We start from the raw sequence: 19970 nt of genomic DNA, 5'->3' as shown, positions 1-19970 counted from the left end.
ATGCACAAAGAGGCACCAGCATGGAACAAAACCCATTCTACAAGAGTAGCTCCGTAACTTAGTCGGTAGTGTTTTTTCTCTGATCCAAAGGTTGGTGGTTTGAATCCTGCTCTCGACATAAACATCATTGCACTGACTCACAGGATGAAGGTGTGATTCCTTCTCCTACAGATGAATACTGTCATTGTGTCCTTCGGCAAGACTCTTAACCTGCCTCGCCCCGCAAGTGCTCTATAAAAATCTGACCAGTTACAGTTACAATGCTGTGATGTCACATGAATGAGACAGATTTGACCTAAACTATTCTATTCTGTACACATAAATAAATAAAAATTTGTAAAAAAACAAACAAACAACAACTTAGTATTAGTTTGCATGACCATAAACATAATAAACATAAACATAATTTTGTACAATCATAAACGATAAACTTTTGTGCCTTCATTAACATTATTATTAGTTTGTATGACCATAAACAAAAAAAAAAGTGTTTGTATTTCTGGTAGAGGGGTTAGTTTATCGAGCAAGTCCAACACTGTAGAAGCCTTTAAAAAGAGTATAAAGTGTTATGTTTTGAAAGATACAGAGCCCTGGAATGAATGAATTATGCATTAAATTTTGTTTGCTTTAATTTATATTTTGTCTCTTATATGTACAGTGAGTGAAGTTGTAAATGCAAACTTGTTGTTCATCCGTTAGGTACGTTTGCTTCAGCTAGGACCCATGATCCATGTAGTTCTGGTCTGTGGTCCAATTAAAATAAAAAAATAAAAAAGAAAGGAAAAAAAAAGTAAACACAAATAAAATCATGATAATATTCGGAATTCCACTCACTTAACCCATGTGCGAGAGTCCTTCTTTGCACTGCGCTCTCCTCAAATACAGTTACTGTATTGACTCACTGCCACAGCAAAATCAACTCAGGCTTAGAGCAGAGCTGAGCAAACAGAGGCAGGTGTGGATCTGTTAATCCTGGATTTGACACACAGATGAAACTTAGGCTTCATCTTCAGGGCTTCTGGATGCTTTATAGACTTCTTAAAAAAGTTTTCCAGCCATTTCGGTCAAGTGGTCTCTGGTTTGATTTCCAGACAGTGAGAGTGGAGTTTGCATCTGGGTGAGATTGTATATAGAATTTGACTGAAGGAGTGCGATGTCATCCGTAGTGTTCAGCTCCAGCCAAATGAAGCTCATCGAGGCTGTTTAGTCTAGAGCCAAGATTCATATTTGGGAATCTGAGCATGTGTATCATAGCAACCAAATAGTCAATCAGGAGCAAGGAGCGACCTGAGGGAAAGAAGAAGGCTGATCATTTAGTAAAGGTACAAGGTACACTGAGTAACTTTTCTAGTAGAGGGCCAGCCAGTTACTTGTCTCCATGGAGATGTTATTGCTTTACCTCCAGTGTTCCAAAGTGGCATTAAACTTTTCAATCTCCATAGAAACAAGCAAGAAACGTCACCACACCAATTTACGGGTGAGATCTGTAAAGATCTAAGTAAGAATGTGTTTTAAAGGTATTTCTGAGCATTAAAAACACCTATCAAATAAATGCATCTTATATAATTTTAATAACATTAATAATAATGTGGAACTTTACAGGCAAACAATGGCATCAGAACCACAACATGAAGAGTTACACAGTGCACTTTGAATAGATTAATTATTTCATATCTTGATTTAAGAACTAAATTGCTAAATTAAAACACCAGGATCCACTTTGCACACATTCTCACTTCATATATGTGAAGATGACACTAGCGGCCCAGTGCGTCCATCTACATAGTGAGCTCTTACATAAACTTACATAAACCATTCAAGGTAGTAATATGTTAAATTGATCACTATGGCTGCATATTAAATTAATATTAAAATGAATCAAAAAGAAATTGAAAGTGCAAGTGTTAATAAATTCATATAGATTAACTTTGCTGAAAACTTAACTGGAAAATGCAAATAAATATAATTCAGGCAAAGCTAGGTAAAATTGTTGCTATAATGAGTAAAATGAAAAGATTTCTAAATCAAAATGCCCAGTTTATTCCTTCCATACCTAAACTACTGTGTGGAAATATGGGGGAATACTTATAAATCAAATATGAATAAAATCTCTCTACTCCAAAAGAAGGTTATTAGGATTATTAATCATGTGACTTACTATACACAAACAAATCCTCTTTTTGTTAAGCTAAAAGTACTTAGATTTTTTGATCTTGTTGACCTGAGTACAGCTGTAGTGATGTACAAGGCCTAGAATCATCTGCTGCCTCCTTATGTACAGGAGTTATTTGAGCAGCGAGAGTCAGTAACACCTTAGAAGAACAGGTATCTTTAAATAAAAATGAAGATAAGAACTAAGAAAAAAAGGGATTGTATCTCTGTTAGAGAGGTTAAGATAAGATAAGATATGCCTTTATTAGTCCCACAGTGGTTAAATTCCAGTGTTGCAACATACAATTCAAGAACAGCAGGAAAATGGTAACATGCAATAAAACAAGATAATGATTAATGGCTTAAAAATAATTTAAAAATAGACTTAAAAATAGACTCTAATGTAACACTGTTTCGGTGGAGCAAAAATATAAAATACCAAAAAAAATATTATGTACAATAAAAGTAACAGTGCAGCATTTGAACAGAATAAATCTTAGTAAAGTGACTTCAGTATATTATAATGTTATTTACAGTAACAGGACTATGTTTATGTACAGCAGCATTAGACAGGATTTAAGTGAATTGTATCAGAGATGTTCTACATGGCCTTCAGTATTGCGCATAGATATAGTAGTTAACAGTGTTCGTTGTACAGTCTGACAGCAGCAAGAAGGAAAGACCTGCAAAACCTCTCCTTCACACAGCGAGGGTGAATCAGTTAGTGTAGGGAACAACCTGAGTGATGATTTTAAAAAGTCTAATACTGCAGAAGCCTTTAAAAAAGACTCTAAAGCCTTATGTTTTGGAAGATATAGAGCTCTGGAATAAATGAATTATGCATTCAATTTTATTTGTTTAAATGTATATGTTGCCTTTTATATTTACAGTAAGTTGTAAGTCAAATTGTAAATGTAAACTTGCTGTTCATACGGTGTTTTTTCTTGGAATTCTGTCATTGTTTAATAGGGTTTGGCATTACAAGTACCTTTTACTTCAGTCTAAACCCTTTTGGTCATGATCTAAGGGATTGCAGTCTATGTTTTGTTTTGTTTTGTAGTGATGCAAAAAAACAAACAAAAAACGAATGAACTACTACTACTACTACTACTACTACTACTACTACTACTACTACTACTACTACTACTACTACTACTACTACTACTACTTCTACTCCTTTAAGATCACTTTTGTCTGCCATTTTTTGAACCTTAGTCTCATGTGTTGAGAGAAGCTAACCACTCTGCCAATGTGCACCAACAACTTCAGTATTTAGGAAAAGTGGCTGGAAAGTGAAGTTTTGTCATCTCACCCTCTTCACCCACTTTTGTTCTGAATACAAAACTCAAATGATATATGAAACTGTTCAGTCATTTCCTCTGCAGCGTCCATTGTGTAAGCCAGTGTGTACAAATCCATTTACCAAAGAAAAACAACACATTATTCTTTCCAATTCTTCAGTCTCTGCAGTTACATTATGTACAGGCCTCTAGAACTGTACACAGAGAAACCACCTTGACTTATGATGAGGATGGAGAGATGTCTTCCCTTTGGTCTAATGAAACAATCCCATGATCAGTCTTGGTTAGTCCACCTACACACGCGTGCTCAGCCTATCCATCACACACAAGTGGATCAGGGCTATGACCTCAGGACATTTCATCTAATTACAAATGCGTTTGTTTAAGATCAGTCAAATAAAGGTGGTCACAACAGCCTCCAGAGATCAGATGGAGCCAAACCAGCAACTGAAACTTTGCATAGAATCATAAGGGAGTGTAAGACTGTTGCTTTTTTTGAGCTCAGGCTACTAAAATGTTAAACGTAATTATAAGGAAAAGACTTAAAAATCCTATATTATGTAAAATTGACTCCTGTGAGCTCTAAGTCATGTTATAATGTTGTTGAACGGAGTTTTTTCAGCTTTGAGAGAAGAACTCAGTCTAAATATCCAAGGTTTGTGTGTGAAACATTGCGTATGTTTACAATACAATGTGATATCTATTGCCCATGTCCAACCAGAAAGTACAACTATAAACTGGATCAGATTTTTTTAAAGCCATGCCAGGCGAGCAAGGCAAGTTTATTTGTATAACACAATTCGTACACGAAGTAATTCAAAGAACTTTACAGAATAAGAAATACATTAAAGTCACAATACAAACAAATCAAAACATAAATAATCATCATAAAATTTAAAAAGAGCTAAGAAAAATGCTAAGTAAATTACATGGTCACCTGCTTGTTTCCATGGTGATGTTATTGCCTTACCTTCAATGTTACAGAGTATGGCTTTAGTTCTTCCTCTGTATTGATTTAAACATTTGTCCTCACTTTGTCCTGTTTTGTTATAAGGATGTAACGATATCCAAATCTCTTGATACAATATTTTCATATATATGAGATATGCATCTCACAGTACAATATTTATTGCATTTTTCTGTCATAATCCAAATCATTAAGATGTAAAATGTTTAATAACAGTTGTTTCATGATTTAGACTGGACTGGAACACAGCAAAGGATCATGGTATATGTAGTTCTTTCTGTTTTTAGCTGTTGCCACACCATAACAATGAATTTAATCAGAGGAATTCTGATTCAATATGTTCTGGCAGCCCACTGTATTTCTTTGAGATTTTTGACAATACAATATCACAGTATTTCAGTTATTGTTAAATCCCTAGTTTGTTATGGTTCAGTTACTATTTAGTCTGCCCCAGGACAGCTGTGGCTACAATAGCAGTTTACCACCACCAAGTGTGGAGTAAATGAACAATGATCTGTAAAGTGCTTTGGGTGTCTTGAAAGCTGCTATATAAATGCAATAATTAATTTATTTATTTATTTATTAATGAATTCTCTAATAAATACAATACAGTCCACTTTATTTATATTGCACATTTTACAAACATGACAGTTTCCAAAGTACTGCACAGACAAATAAAAGCAATAAAAAGAAGTAAATCATAAATAAAACCAAATTTTAAAAGATTATATAAAACAAAAAAAATGTTACAACTATAAAATGAATACTTATTATAGCATATAATTAAATTAAAATAAAATAAAATAAAGTGAAAGACAGAGGCCCAGAGATAAAGTTTCTCATTGAGTCCTGGTTTAGTCCAGTTTTAGTCCTGGTCTAGTCTTCTCACACTATATTGATATGTAGCTTTTGGAATCGGATGAATATTTCATTGGACAAACCAACAGTTTATCACGATTAGAAAAGTGCTCATTTAAATGGACAAAGATCCATCAGCAGAGCTCACAGGAAGCAGACTGGTTTCCATCAGGCAGAGTGTTATGTGGTCGGGAGAAAGCTATACTACTATACCTCCGCTGTGTTAAAGGTCCTATATTACATCTTCTTTAGAGCTTTAAGCCATGTTAGAATGTTGTTACCTCTTCAAAAATATACTGGGAATTGTGCTTTGTTTCATTCACATATTTGATTAACACTTTATTATTAGTCTGTCTACATTTCTAAAACTCAAAATGCTCTGTTCCACCAATCTTCCAGTAAAGATTGGCAATTTCAGGGCTGAAATGATCCAAATGATTTTAGTGAAAGTGTGTGGGGTTTAAAAACATAGTGGAGCACCTCATGACATCACAAGGTGGAACAGAGTTTCGGTAGAAGTAAATATGCAGGGCTTACAGGTGTATTTTTTTGTTGGTGTGGTTCGCTTCTTCACAGATCTGACCAGTAACTTGGCTTGCTCACCTGTTTGTCCCCCAGGAAATGGGTAAGTTGAACGCTTTTCATACCAGGCAAAGGAAAAATCTCCATGGAGACAAGAAGAATCCGTGTATCATTCGTTCATTTGTTTTTCAATATAAAACCAAAAATAAGAAAATGAAAAAACAACTGTTTTCTTCATTATTTGTCTCCAAAACCAAAATGGAAAAACAGATAATGATTTGTTTTTTCAGTTTTCGATTTTGTGTTTAAATGAAGAATGGAAAAAACGGATAAGTCATTTCCCGTTTACATGACTTCTGTGACTGCAATGTCGGACTTCTGCACTGCATACGGACTGAACCAGGACTGATCCAGGTCCTGGAACAGAGCGGGACCAGAGCGGACTCCGAGCCTCCGCGGAGTCCAAGCCTCAGCTTCGAGCTCTGGCCCTGCTGTGGGCTCTGAGCCTCCGGCCTGGTCCCGGCCTGGCCTGGTCCCGGCCTGGTCCCGGCCTGGTCTCGGTCTCAGTCCCGGTTTGGTCCCGGTCTGGTCCTGGCCTGGTCCTGGTCTGGTCTCAGTCTCAGTCCTGCTCTGGTCTTGGTCTGGTCCCGGTTTGGGCTCAGTCTCGATCTGGTCCCGGTCTCAGTCCTGATCTCAGTCTCAGTCTGGTCCCGGCCTGGTCTCGGTCTCAGTCCCGCCCTGGTTCCGGTCTGGTCCCGGACCTGGATCAGTCGTGGTTCAGTCCGTATGCGGTGCAGAAGTCACGTAAACGGGAAACGGCTGTTATCCATTTTTTTCAATTTTTCATTAAAACACAAAATCGAAAACTGAAAAAACAAATCATTATATGTTTTTTCAGTTTGGTTTTGGAGACAAATAATGAAGAAAATTGTTGTTTTTTCCTTTTCTTATTTTTGGTTTTATATTGAAAAACAAATGAACGAATGATACACAGATTTAGAAGGCAAAGGGCTCTCTTCATAAGATAGTGCTTATAGCTCATTTTGGATGCAGCAGTACTGGTATCTAACATTGTGAAATAATATTGGTGATTTAATCCCTGCTCAGACCAATTGTGTCCTTGGTTGTGACCCTTCACCCACCACTTTTATATAATTTGAGTGAGTGTTGGTGGTGATTAGAGAGGTCACTGGTGCACTTAGTCACTCTTACTTTTTGTGTTGAAAATCAAACACCTAAACAGAAACATTTGATCACAGTCTCCTGAAAATGAGTTGTAGTTTTTTCTTGAGTTTTCAGACAGTCTTAAAACATTGCTTACACTGTATGTTAACGCGTGCACTGTGTCCTCCTAAACATTCCACCATAGTGATACACGTAGAACTCCCCCAGTGTGATATCACAGCAAAGTATCAATACAGTGCAATAAAAACAAACAGGCGACACCACCAGGCTAAGTTACAGGTCAGATCTGTGGAGAGGTAATTAAGTATTTAAAGCCATATACGGAATGAAATAAAGAAATATACCTCTGATACATTCACCAGAAAAGTGACACAGTACATCTTTAGAATGACCACTTTAGTGAAAAAAAAAAAAAACTTAAAATGATGTTTTAATGATGAAAGTCTAGATCATGTTTAAAAAGTCAATGTTACATCTTACCAGCGGTGGAAGAAATACTCCTTTTAGTTACAGATACTGGAGCAAAAAGTACTCAAGTAAATGTATCACATGAAAAAAAATCTCCATAAGTTAAAGGTCTTACACAATAATAAAAAAATACTTTAGCTCTTCAGCCCTGTTCAATAGTGGATTAGAAAGTACAGATACTTGCTCTCAAACGTAGTGAAGTAAAAATAAAGGTATCCACTGTAAAATTAAGTAATGTACAGATACTAAAAATGTATACTTAATTACAATACTTTACTATTTTCACTTCTTACATTCCACCTTTGCATAATATAGTAGTTATTAAAAAGAGTGTAGAGCAGGGAGTCCATAAGAACACTGGAGACGTGCTGACTTGTGGAGCTCATTTTCACCTGTTTCTCTGACGATGGAGGCGTCTGTGAGAGTGGACAGATTACATCAGGCACAGGGGAGTGTGAGGATGAGGAGAGGCTGAGCTTTTGCCCTTTAACTTTAAACCAGTGGGAAATAAGAGAAAAGAATTAGACACAAAAGGATTTAAGCTTCATGAGCTGCAATATAAAACCATGCATGTAGGGAAGCCAAGGCAAATCAGGTCAGTTTCTACAAATTGATATTCACTTTAAAGGAAACATTATAAGGTTTTTTGAGCTTTCACAATTTTATAATGGCTACCCCTCCTCGCTTACTCAACGTTGTGTCATTCACGAGCAGTCAAAAGTTCAGACACACTTTTTTATATATATATGTTTTATATATATATGTTTCTTCTTTATTTCCATGATTATTTCCATTGTAGATTCTCACGGAAAACATCAAAACTATGAACGACACATATGGAATGTAGTAAACAAAAATAAACTCAAAATAACTCCAAACTTCTAGATTTTTTTAAATAGCCACCCTTTGCACTTTGGCATCTCTTGACCCCGAAAAGGCCTGTGAGGTGAAAACCATTTCAGGAGACTTTGTCATGAAGCTCACTGAAAGAAGACCAAGGGTTTAGCTGAGTTATTTAACGTCCTCCATCCCCAGGGCAGCTGTGGCTACAATAGGAGCTCACCACTGAGTGTAGAGTGAATGAATAATGCACTGTAAAGTATCTATGACTATCCAAAAAAGTTCTATATAAACTGATCCATTAACATGTTTTTTTGTCCCATAATTCCACATATGTTGCATCATATATTTGATGTCATGCCATATGTATGTAAAATGTAGAAAGTGGCAAACAAAAAGAAAAAAATGAATGATGAGTAGGCATGTCCAGATATTTTGTAGTGTACTGTAACAAACAGCCCTTTTGTTACTATAGGAATATTCACATATGCACTTTCATTCACTTTGCACTTTATATGTATTTACTTTGCACCTTTATAGCACACAGCACTTATATGATACGCTAATTTGCACATAATAAAAAAATTTTACACATTTGTATTGTTATAAAAATATTGATTGAACTTAAACTTTTAGCGGGTGTCACGTGGTTTGGTCGGACGGTCACTTCCTGTTATGGCGGCCACCGGTCTGTGGAGATTTACCAAAACATTACAGTTGGGAATCGTGCAATATATATGCCGTATTTTAAATTTGTTATGTCTTGTGAGTGTTTGCGTATGTGTCATGTAGATATTTTAGAGTGTGAGAGTGGTATGTGCGTGGATGTATTTGTCAGTGCTTTTACTTACCTGTGTCTTGTGTCCAGGTGTCTGGCTAAAAGATTCCCGGGGGACCAGACACCCTTTAAGAGTTCCGGGTCAACTCACGACGTCTGGCAACGAGGGGGGAAATGGCACTCGTTTTTAATTGGGTTATTCAAGTTCTGTTTTATTAGGAGTTTAGTTTTAGGAGCTTCATCTTTTGTATTTGGGTTTTTTAGGGTTTATTTGGTAAGGGGTATTTTATTGGAGGATTTTAACTTAGTTTTATACAGCTATGGTTAATTTTACATCCTTTGGGAGTTTTAATGGTTTTATTCAATAGTATATAAGGCACCTGAACGTTCCATTCTGTATTCTGCTGCTGGAAAGACCTGTTGCTATATCCTCCCTGCACCTTTTTGTTTGCACCAGCACTTTTGGAGAATTGAACTTTTTTTTTTATTTTATTTTTTATTTTTTTTGTGGACCACGCTAAACCTGCTTCATCTAGCCGCTAGTCCCTTCTTGGTCACATGTATCTATGGTAAATGGTCACACTTTACACAGCGCTTTTTCCACCACCAAGGCACCCAAAGAACTTTACACCAAGGAACCACCCACCCTTGCCCATGGATACAACGACAGTATTCATCTGTAGGAGCTGGAAACGCACCACCAACCTGTGAGCATGAGCCACGCTGCTAACCTGTGGCTCCCCCACTGATGTTTATGTTGAGAACGGGTTTTGAACCGTCAACCTTCAGCTCAGTGGACAAACACTCTATCATCTGAGCTACTGCCCACATATAACCCACATATAACCACACTTTGGCAGAAATAGACAAACAACATCTCATTTATGTTGAGCCTTTTATTTTCAGACATGCGACAAACTGTGTTACTCACAAGTTATTTGCACTCCACAGCACACAGAGCAAACACTGTTACACAAGCGTCATTTTCACTTGAACACAGCAGACCAAAACAAAACAAACTCAGTGGGTGTTGGGTGGAGGGGTTGTAGTTCGTCATTAAAGTTCATTTGTTGATCTATGGACAAAATTGTGACATAAAACCCCCCAGGATCATGTACAGAGGGTTAATATGAACCTTTTAAGAACAAAATGAGGAGTCTGACAGCAGCAGTTAAAGAGAGGAGGGATGACATTTTTTCAATAGAAAGTGAATTGGAGTCGGAGTCGATGAAGCCAGAAAGGTTTCATATTTAAAAAAAGGTAATGTTGATTTGTAGCTTTGAATATAAAATGTTCAAGACAAACAAAAAGGTTGGAACCACTGGTCTAACATCTCAGGCACTTTAATACAAAACCTGTATTTTTGTGAATTGGAGTCTTTTGAACTCCTGCAGATATTGTTTTTTCTTGCAGGGCAGGAGGGAAACTGTGTTATTCACAAGAAAATCAAGCCACATCATATCAGTCCAGCAATCAACAATCAACAATCAGACTGAGCACATACAGCCCCATAGAAAGAGGCAATCAGGGCTCTGCTGCTGATCCCGACAACGAAAGCTCCATTTAACTCCTCTGTGCTGGTTTAAAGGCGCACCGTGGAACTTCTCTAGAGGGGGATCTGACACCTGCTTATCTCCATGGAGATGTTATTGCTTTGTCTGGAATGATTCACAGTGTGGTATTAAATTGAGCTATTTTATCCAACATTTATTACACTATGGGATTTTCATTTCTTAAAAAAAATACGCTGAAAAACATGCATTCTTACTATAAGCATGGTTGCCTTTCCACAGATCTGACCTGTAACTTGTCAAATGAAAAGTCACATACAATAATGTCACAATATATAACTTTTTTTTTTTGCCAAAATAGACAAAAATAAAAGCATGTTTTTCATTTTGGTTCTGTTTATTGCACTTAAAAGTATAGAAATACATGTGTCCTTACTGTAGCCCCGTCCACACTAGTACGCATTGGAGTCGTTTTTATTGCGAATGCAGTGTTTGTCCACACTAATCCGATGGAAAACAGCTCCAGAGATGGAATGATCTGGTGCCGCCAGCTCTCATGAATTCATCTGAGTATGGATCTGATGTGGCACTGTGTGGACGCCTGAAAACTCTGATACGATGATGTAGGTCTATGCACTGCGAAGTAATTCACCACCAAAACGCTAAGAGGCTAGAATACATGTCCATTCATATATACGGTCTGTGTGTATGACCTGCAGACATATAATCTCTGAAAATTTAACATGAACCATCTCTAATGCGAAAGAAGCACAGAACAGACTCACCATCAGCAGAACACCCCTCTGTCACAGAAAGAACACTCATATTCCACTGAGTCAGGTCCTTTAGTCCGACAGAAGTTGAACCACATCAGCGCACAATAGCGAGCTGTTTTTTTTTTTTTTTCAAATTAGCCATGTGATTTTAAGTTTAGTTTCTGTAAAACGTAAACAAATATGCTCAAAGGCTTGTGGACACAGAAACGACATGTCTGGATGCAAATCATTTCTGATATGGTGATACACGGATTCGGTTCAGTGTAAATGTAATCTGTAAGTCTTGCATCCTGATCCTTCTGCTTGTTCCCATAGAAATGCCATTCCGTTGGCTATAATCTTCCACCGTATGGCATTAAACATATCTATCTCCATGGAGAATGTGTGGTTTTAACTTACTGTACCATTAACAACATTTATTCTTTTCCCACACACGTAAAACAGCTTTTTAATATGAATGAACATTACGTAAGCAGAAGTTTAGAGGTTTATATATTCATACATTTGGGGTCCTCACATCCCCTCTGCTTATAATACTGTCTATGTTTTAAACAGGGCTGAAACCTTGTCCATATCTGCACTACATAAGGACTGTGGGGCTGGACTATCTCATACATTTTTAAAACTCAATTACACTTTTCCTTTCTCCTCCTGCAGGTTCGATACTCCATCCAAACAACAACAATGTTTTTACCAATCAATAGCTGCATTCACATGGAATTACAATATGCTCTATGTTCAAACTGAGCGGTGAGAATTCTCAGGTGGAATTGGTTGCTTAAAGGGCTCATATTATGCTGTTTTCTGATCTGTCTTATAATGTTGTTTATGACCTGGTTTATGATTCATATCTCTGAAATTACTGGGCATATCCACATGTAACAAAAACTGGCACAAAATTCAATGACAGAACATATATAATAAACAAAGTGAAACTATTTTTTCACTATAATTTCATAAAGTGGTGCCATGATTCAACCCCAAAGATGTGATTGTTGTCAGATGAAATTACTCTCAGCATTAAGGTTGATATGGCAAGTTTGTTGAGCCAATCCCAAAGAAATATAGATAGGAAACATTAGATGAGACTTTCAGCTCTTTTATGGGATCTAAGTCTTTTGGATTTTCTCATTTCAGAGAGTCGTTCAAAAGAGTGGCTCTTTTTATATTTATTATACATGACAGAAGCCAATGTGACAATTCACTTTATCTACAAAATAATCACAGAGAGTAAATGACCAAGGCTCAGATTTGATTAAACTGAAAGTGGGGCTGTTGAAATGAAATATGCATATTTTTTTGTCCAACTCTCACTTGCTTCTGTGCTGATTTTTGCTTTGGTTTAGTATAAGTCATGTGTGAAAATGCATCAAATTACAAAGAAAAAGATTTGGTTCTTTTGGTTTTGGTTCATTAAAGAGCCTATATTTCTCTATTTTCTAATCTATGCTATAATTTTGTTTCCTCATCACAAACATACCTGGATTTGTTTAATTCACCCATATTTAACACACAAACCATGCATACAGGCTCTGTTCACTTTTGGAAATGTGTGATTGATGACTTCCAGTGTAGTTACACCGCAAGTGATAAAACCATGGATTCAGCAGCAGCGTCTTCATAACCTGCCAAAGGTTTCCATGGGGGACATGATTCTACCTTCTTAAAGTTATAATACCATGGCAACAGTGAGGCGGGTGCTCCTCACATTTTCATAGGTCAAAACTGAGACACTACACTCTCATCACATCTTCAATGTCACTTGTAACTGTTGGTCTGCCAAAAATAACAGAACGCTACAATGACATTTTCTTTTTTCATTATTAAAAGGAATTTTGAACATAGAAGCTCATTTCCTAGTGAGCCAGAGTGTTGGAGATGTGTGGAGGCACTTTTTTAAATATTCCATCCAGTCCTTGTATTTGCAGAGGTCACTGGTGCTAGGCTAGTGCATGTCAATGGCCATAGTTATCCTGCCCCTAAAAACAGTCTTACCCACTCCACAAAACACCCGAAACAAATCTATTATTACACCAGACTGTCCATTTGAATGTCTGTGTTGATAGAATAATGTTTGAAATAAAACTAACCTTGCATTTGAAAGATTTATGTCTGAGCAGCAACAGCGAGCTGTACTTCCTGATAGAAAGCTTGGCAGCAGTGTACTGATATATGAGAAAATAGTCCCTCAACATGCAACGATTCATGCAATGCAAGGTTAGTTTTATTTCAAACATTATTCTAGCAACACAGACATTTACATGGACAGTCTGGTGTAATAATAGATTTGTTTCGGGTGTTTTGTGGAGTGGGTAAGACTGTTTTTAGTGGCAGGAGAACTATGGCCATTGACATGCACTAGCTTAGCACCAGCGACCTCTGCAAATACAAGGACTGGATGGAATATTCAAAAAAGTGTCTCTACACATCTCCAACACTCAGACAATTTATAAAAGGAAAACAGATAGAATACTATGACTTCTAAATGAAGAAAAAAAAAAAAGTTTATGTGAATAGAGCCCATTTAGGCTGAATTCTTCTCTCCATCATTTGGATAATTTTAGCCCCGGATTTGCCAGTCTTTACTGAATAAAAGGTAAAAGGTAGCTGGTTGAAAACTACTGTTTCATGACATCACAAGGAGGATCAGAGCATTTTGAGCTTTGGAGATGTAAGACTAATAATAAACAGTTACTCAAACGTGTGAATGAAACAAAACACGACTTCAGGTGTGTTTTTGAGGAGGTCACAACATTATAACATGGCCTTAAAGCCCACAAGAGTCACTGCTGTGTAATTAGGACCTTTAAGGAACCATTGTTCAAAAGAGCCGGTCGTGAATGTCACATTACTAGTTAAAGCATTGGACTAAACGTAATTATTTTGTGTTTACTTGCCCGCTTTCAATTCAGACAGGTTGGTCAATAAAAGGATAATGGACCCTACACAATAAGAGGCAGTCATGTGGAGCTACAGATAAGCCTTACTATGGAAATAATGTGAGCTCATTCTGAATGGTCACAATTAACAAATCATTAAAGCTGCAGTCATTAAAGTAACAGGGGACACTTTGTAGTATAGTAGCTTTTATATACCATGGAAAAAGACTTAAAGATGCATTGTGCATTGTCTGGAATTGTCTGGAATGTTTGGTATGGCATTAAACCTTTCTATCATCATGGACACCAAACCAGTCCAAGATACAGGTCAGATCTGTGGAAAGGCGCAGTATGGATAGTTGTTTTTCTAGGTAGTTTGGAGCTATAAAACCATCTGTAATTGAATAAATGTTAAGTAGAGCTGGGTAATGTCATATTGTGGAACATCTGAAGCAGAGCGAAGACACTTCCATAGAAACAAGACAATAACAAAACCCCCAACAGAAAAGAAACAGAAACAGAAAACACCCTTTGTAACTTCATAATTTAAAGCTCATGTACTTATTTTTTCCCCCGTGTATTTGAGAAAATGCGTCTTGTATATATTGTATAAATACATTATATGAAGCAGCTCTTGCGGTCAAAATGCTGTGTACTGTCTGCATCTAATTATAGCATTTTATTGCACAATAATCGTGCAATAAAATGCTATAAGTGGAAGTGATTAGCTTTACTGTCATGACAAAACTAATAGGTCTAAGAGTTGTGAAAAGTGCTTATAAACTCATCTTGGTGAGTAATTGGATGCTTAGAATGCATAAGCAAGTGAGTCCCTTTGATAAACCAGAATCACTCTTAATAAACTATTTCCTCATGCTTTATTCAGGCTTATTAAAGGTGCATTGTGTAACTTTTCTGGTGGAGGGTCTGTCAAATGCTTTTCCCATGGAGATATTATTGCTTTGTCTGGAATGGCAAAGGAGAAATTCAGTTTGTCAAATGGACAAAGTTTATTTGGTCAAATATATTTCACAGCTCATCCAAGCTGCTTTTTCATGACGACTGAGGAATTTTTCACACTTTGTCTGGAATGTTTCACAATATGGTATTAAAGGGCTAGTCAGGTCTTGACATAAATCTGTCTGGTATCCCCATCAGCAGTGTCATGCATCAACACCGACTTACCCCCAACTTACCCCTGACTTACCCCCAACAGAGTCTGGTGAGCCGAGTTCCTGCCCGGTTTTGGTGCTGATGAAAGTAGTCCGGCAAGTTGGCTGGGGTCACAAAAATAAAGCGATTTCTTCTCAAAACAATATGTGTTCAAAACAGTGATACATTTGCATCACAAAACCTTTGTCCACAAAACGTCAGACCTCATAATTGCTTGCTGCTATTTTCTCTCCGTTCGTGTCACTGTGCGCTGCCGCCAGCTGACAGCCACACATGAATCCAACACTTTTTTCAGTTGTTTGCCAGTGTTTACGTGCCCAGATCGATGACCGCTGTGACAGGAGAGAGCTAACATGAGAGCTAGAGCGTCATAAGAATATTTATAAAAAATGGTGCGGACTGCTGACGATGATGCCATACAGCTTCATGTCAGCAGACCCGAACTATCCCTTTAAAGCTTTCTATCTTCATGGAGACCAAACTAGAGTTACAGGTCAGATCTTTGGAGAGGAGACCCCGCTCAGTCAGAGTGTTGTTTTTCTAGGTATTTTTGAACTCTAAAACCATCTGTATTTGAATAAATGTAAGGTAGAGCTGTTCAATGTCACACTAGGCATTTTCAGGCCAACAGAGAACCATACCAGTGCCAGTTCCCGCACCTAATCTTGAATCGACTCACGTGTTCACGCCAGAAATCAGAGCATTAGGAACTGAAAAGTTGGTTCCCAACGGGTAAAACTTGTTTTTTCTAAGCAAACCCTGACGACGTTCATCCAGGTCACACGCGGTAAAATAAACAAAGAGCAATTGAAACTATCATGTATGAAATTTAAAGTTTTAAGTCTACAAAAACTATTACATACTGTTCGTCTTGCATGTATACGTGTTCGCCTGATAAGATTACATCTTTGGATTGGGCGTTGTTGCCGCCTTCTCCACAGCAAATCGATGTTGTAGCAGAGCTTGGCGCACATAAATAATGACTTGTACAAGTACAAATGCTCACTGGTGTCGATGATGATCCATGATTGTTATTTTCCTCCCTGTGACATCCGTTTTCATATGGCCTTATTTTTATTTGGTGGTAAATCCACACCCTCTGTTGATGACATATCATGGGTTCACTTAAATGGTATGAACATGGGTCATTCACTGTTGAGCACTTTGGTTCCCAGTGGAACTGGTGCGGGAACCTGCACTGGCACCGTTCTGACCAGCCTGAAAACAGCTACTGTGGAACGTTCCAGGCAGAGCAATGGCATTTCCATAGAAACAAGCAAGTAACAGTTGACGAACCCCAATCAAAAGTTCCATCATGCACCTTTAAACCTCTACAAACATTCTGAACTACATTGTTTTCTTGTTTGCGATGTTGCTGGTCCAGGGCGTGTTGGAAATGCCCTGAGAACCGTGGACGTGCTCTTCACTCATGGTAAATTGTAAGTTAATATCTCTCATATATTTGTGTTTACGGACGGCGGGATGACAGTGGTTTGTCATTGTTAGCAAGCGCAGTGTCTTCTTCAAATGGTTTAGTTTTGGATGGATTTCATTGTGTAGATCTGATATAGTTCTGGTTTAGTCTTGGTTTAGTCTTGGTTTAGTCCCACACTGGTCTTCACCATTTTAGTCTATGTTAAACAATGGTTTAGTGGTTTATAAGACATTCAGTATGGTTCTCCCTCTCTCCCTCCTAACACCCTTCTCATTCTCTCTCTCTCTTTTTCCTCCCTCTCTCTTCCCTCTGTTTCTCTCACCTCTCTCCCCTTATTCTTTTAGCCCATCTCCCCTTCTTGTTTTTCTCTCTCCACTCCCTCCCTTCAGCTCTCTCTCCCTCCTCTCCATCTCTCTCACCCTCTCCTACATCCCCCTCTCTTTATATTTCCCCCCTTTCTCTCCTTTTTTCTTTCCTCCTCTCTCTTCCTTCTGCCCCTTTCTTCCTCTTTCTCTGCTCTCTCTCTTCCTTTCTCTCTTTCGCTACTTTCTCTTCCCCTTTCCCCCTCTTCCTCCTCTCTCTCTTTCTGCCTCATCTCCCTCTCTCTTCCCTCTCCCCTTTCTCTTTCTTCCACTATCCTTTCTCCCTCTTTCTCTACCCTCTCTCCTCCTTTCTCCCTCTTTCTCTATCCTCTCTCCTTCTTTCTCCCTCTTTCTCTATCTACTCTCCTTCTTTCCCTCTTTCCCTCATCCCTCTCGTTCTATCTCCTTTGGCCTTTCCTCTCTCCTCCTTTCCTGCTCTCCTTTCTTTCTCTCTTTCTCTCCTCCTTTCCCTCTTTCCCTCCTCTCTCTCTTCCTCTACCCTCTTTCTCTACCCCCCTCTCCTCCTTTCCCCCTCTTCCACCCCTCCTTTCTCTCTCTTCCTCTACCTTCTCTCCTCCTTTCTCCGTCTTTCTCTACCCTCTCTCCTCCTTTCGCACTCTTTCTCTACCCCCTCCTTTTCCCTCTCTCTCTCCTCTCCTTTTTTCTCTACCCTCTCTCCTTCTTTCTCCCTCTTTCACTACATTCTCTCCTTCTTTCTTCCTCTTTCTTTATCCTCTCCTCCTTTCCCCCTCTCCCTCATCCCTCTCTTTCTATCTCCCTTGGCCTTTCCTCTCCCTCTTTCTCTATCCTCTCTCCTCCTTTCCTGCTCTCCTTTCTTTCCCCCTCTCCCTCCTCTCTCTCTTTCTCTACCCCCTCTTCTCCTTTCCCCCTCTTCCACCCCTCCTTTCTCTCTCTTCCTCTACCTTCTCTCCTCCTTTCTCCCTCTTTCTCTACCCTCTCTCCTCCTTTCTCCCTCTTTCTCTACCCTCTCTCCTCCTTATCCACTCTCCTTTGTCTCTCTCTTCTTCTCCCTCTCCCCCTCTTTCTCTCCCTCCCTCTCTTCCTCCCCCTCTCTCCGCTCTCCGACCCTCTGGAGCGTATGTAAATCTTTTGTTTGCTCCATAATCACAGACTCCTGATTTTTCCAGTTTACAGAAAGAAGGAGGCTCCGTGGCTAATGCCGGTTGCCATGGCGTTCACTCAAAAGCTTCGGATACACTGACACATCCCACTTGTGATGTCAGCGGAGGGAGGGAGCGAGGGATCAAGGGACGGACAGAGAGAGGAGAGAGAGAGAGAAAGGTGAGAGAGAGAAGAGGGGGGGGATAGAGGGAAAGGAGGGGGAGAAAGATGGAAAGAAAGTAGAGGGAGGAACGGAGAGGGGGGGTTAGAGGAAAGGAGGAAATAGGGATGGAGAGAAAGAGAGAGGAAAAACAAGCATGATAAGGAGGAGAAAGACAGAGGGAGAGAGTGATACAGAAAAGAAAGAGAAGAAAAAAAAGAAAGGGAGAGAGAGGAGAGTGAGGAGTATGTGTGAGAGCGAGTGAAAGATGGAGAGACAAGGGGAAGAAAGGGAGAGGAGATGGAGAGAAGGAAAGAAAAGAAAACAGAAAGAGGGATGGAGGGGTAGAGAAAGAGAGGAAGAGGAGAGCGAAAGGAGGTTGTTGAAGGTTCTTCTCGTTGTTAAATTAATTAAATTTCCACCGTATGTTTTAGTATCAGGAGAAAAGAAAAGGGCAGCGTGTCTGGGAGGGAGGTCTCGTCCATCACACTTAGACCTGGTTTAGATCTGGTTTGGTCCTGACTTTGCCCTTTTTAAGACCTGATTTAGTCCTAGTGTAGAACTAATCGTGGTTTAGACCCAGTTTAGTCCTGGTTTAGTCTTGGTGTAGAACTAATCTTGGTTTAGTCCTGGTTTATTCTTGGTAGAACTATTCTTGGTCTAGACCTGGTTTAGTCTTGGTGTAGAACTAATCTCAGTTCAGACCTGATTTAGTCCTGGTGAAGGACTAATCTTGGTTTAGTCCTGGTGTAGCACTGATCTCAGTTTAGTCCTGGTTTAGTCCTGATGTAGAACTTGCCTGTACTTTTGGCTTTGTTGTTGATGCTTCTTGGTGTTGGTCCAGGTTTGATTCTAGTTCGGTCCCGCTTTGTTCCATATTTGGTGCTGGTTTAGTCCTGGTTTAGTCTTGGTGTAGAACTAATCCTGGTTTAGACCTGGTTTAGTCCTGGTGTAAATCTATTCTTGGTCTAGACCTGGTTTAGTCTTGGTCTAGAACTAATCTCAGTTCAGTCCTGGTTTAGTCCTGGTGTAGAACTTGCCTGTACTTTTGGCATTCTTGTTGTTGCTTCTTGGTGTTGGTCCAGGTTTGGTCCAGGTTTGGTCCCACTTTTGTCCAGATTTGGTGCTGGTTTAATCTTTGTTTAGTCTTGGTTCAGCCCTGGTTTAGTCCTGGTTTAGTCCTGGTTTAGTTCTGGATTAGTTCTTGGTGGAAAATGGGAGGATGTATGAGGTGAGAACAAATGGGAATGAATACGGTTATTTGTTAAAAGGAGAGAGAGACAGAGAGAGAGACATGGAGAAAGAGAGAGAATGTTGAAGAGAGAGAGAGAGAAAGAAAGAAAGAAGGAGGAGAGATGAAAGAGAGAGAGAAGGGGATGATGCGAGTGAGAGAGAAAGAGGAGGGAGGAGTAAGAGAAAGAGTCTAGAAAAGAGAGAAAAAGATAGAGAAGAGGAGTTAGGGAGCAAGAAAGAGAGAGTAAG

The sequence above is a fragment of the Boleophthalmus pectinirostris genome, unplaced genomic scaffold (genome assembly GCF_026225935.1).
Source record: "Boleophthalmus pectinirostris isolate CB_2022bp ecotype Guang Dong unplaced genomic scaffold, ASM2622593v1 HiC_scaffold_8, whole genome shotgun sequence".
NCBI classification, from domain to species: domain Eukaryota; kingdom Metazoa; phylum Chordata; class Actinopteri; order Gobiiformes; family Gobiidae; genus Boleophthalmus; species Boleophthalmus pectinirostris.
The sequence above is the reverse complement of the archived record's forward strand: the minus strand, read 5'-3'. Positions refer to the sequence as shown.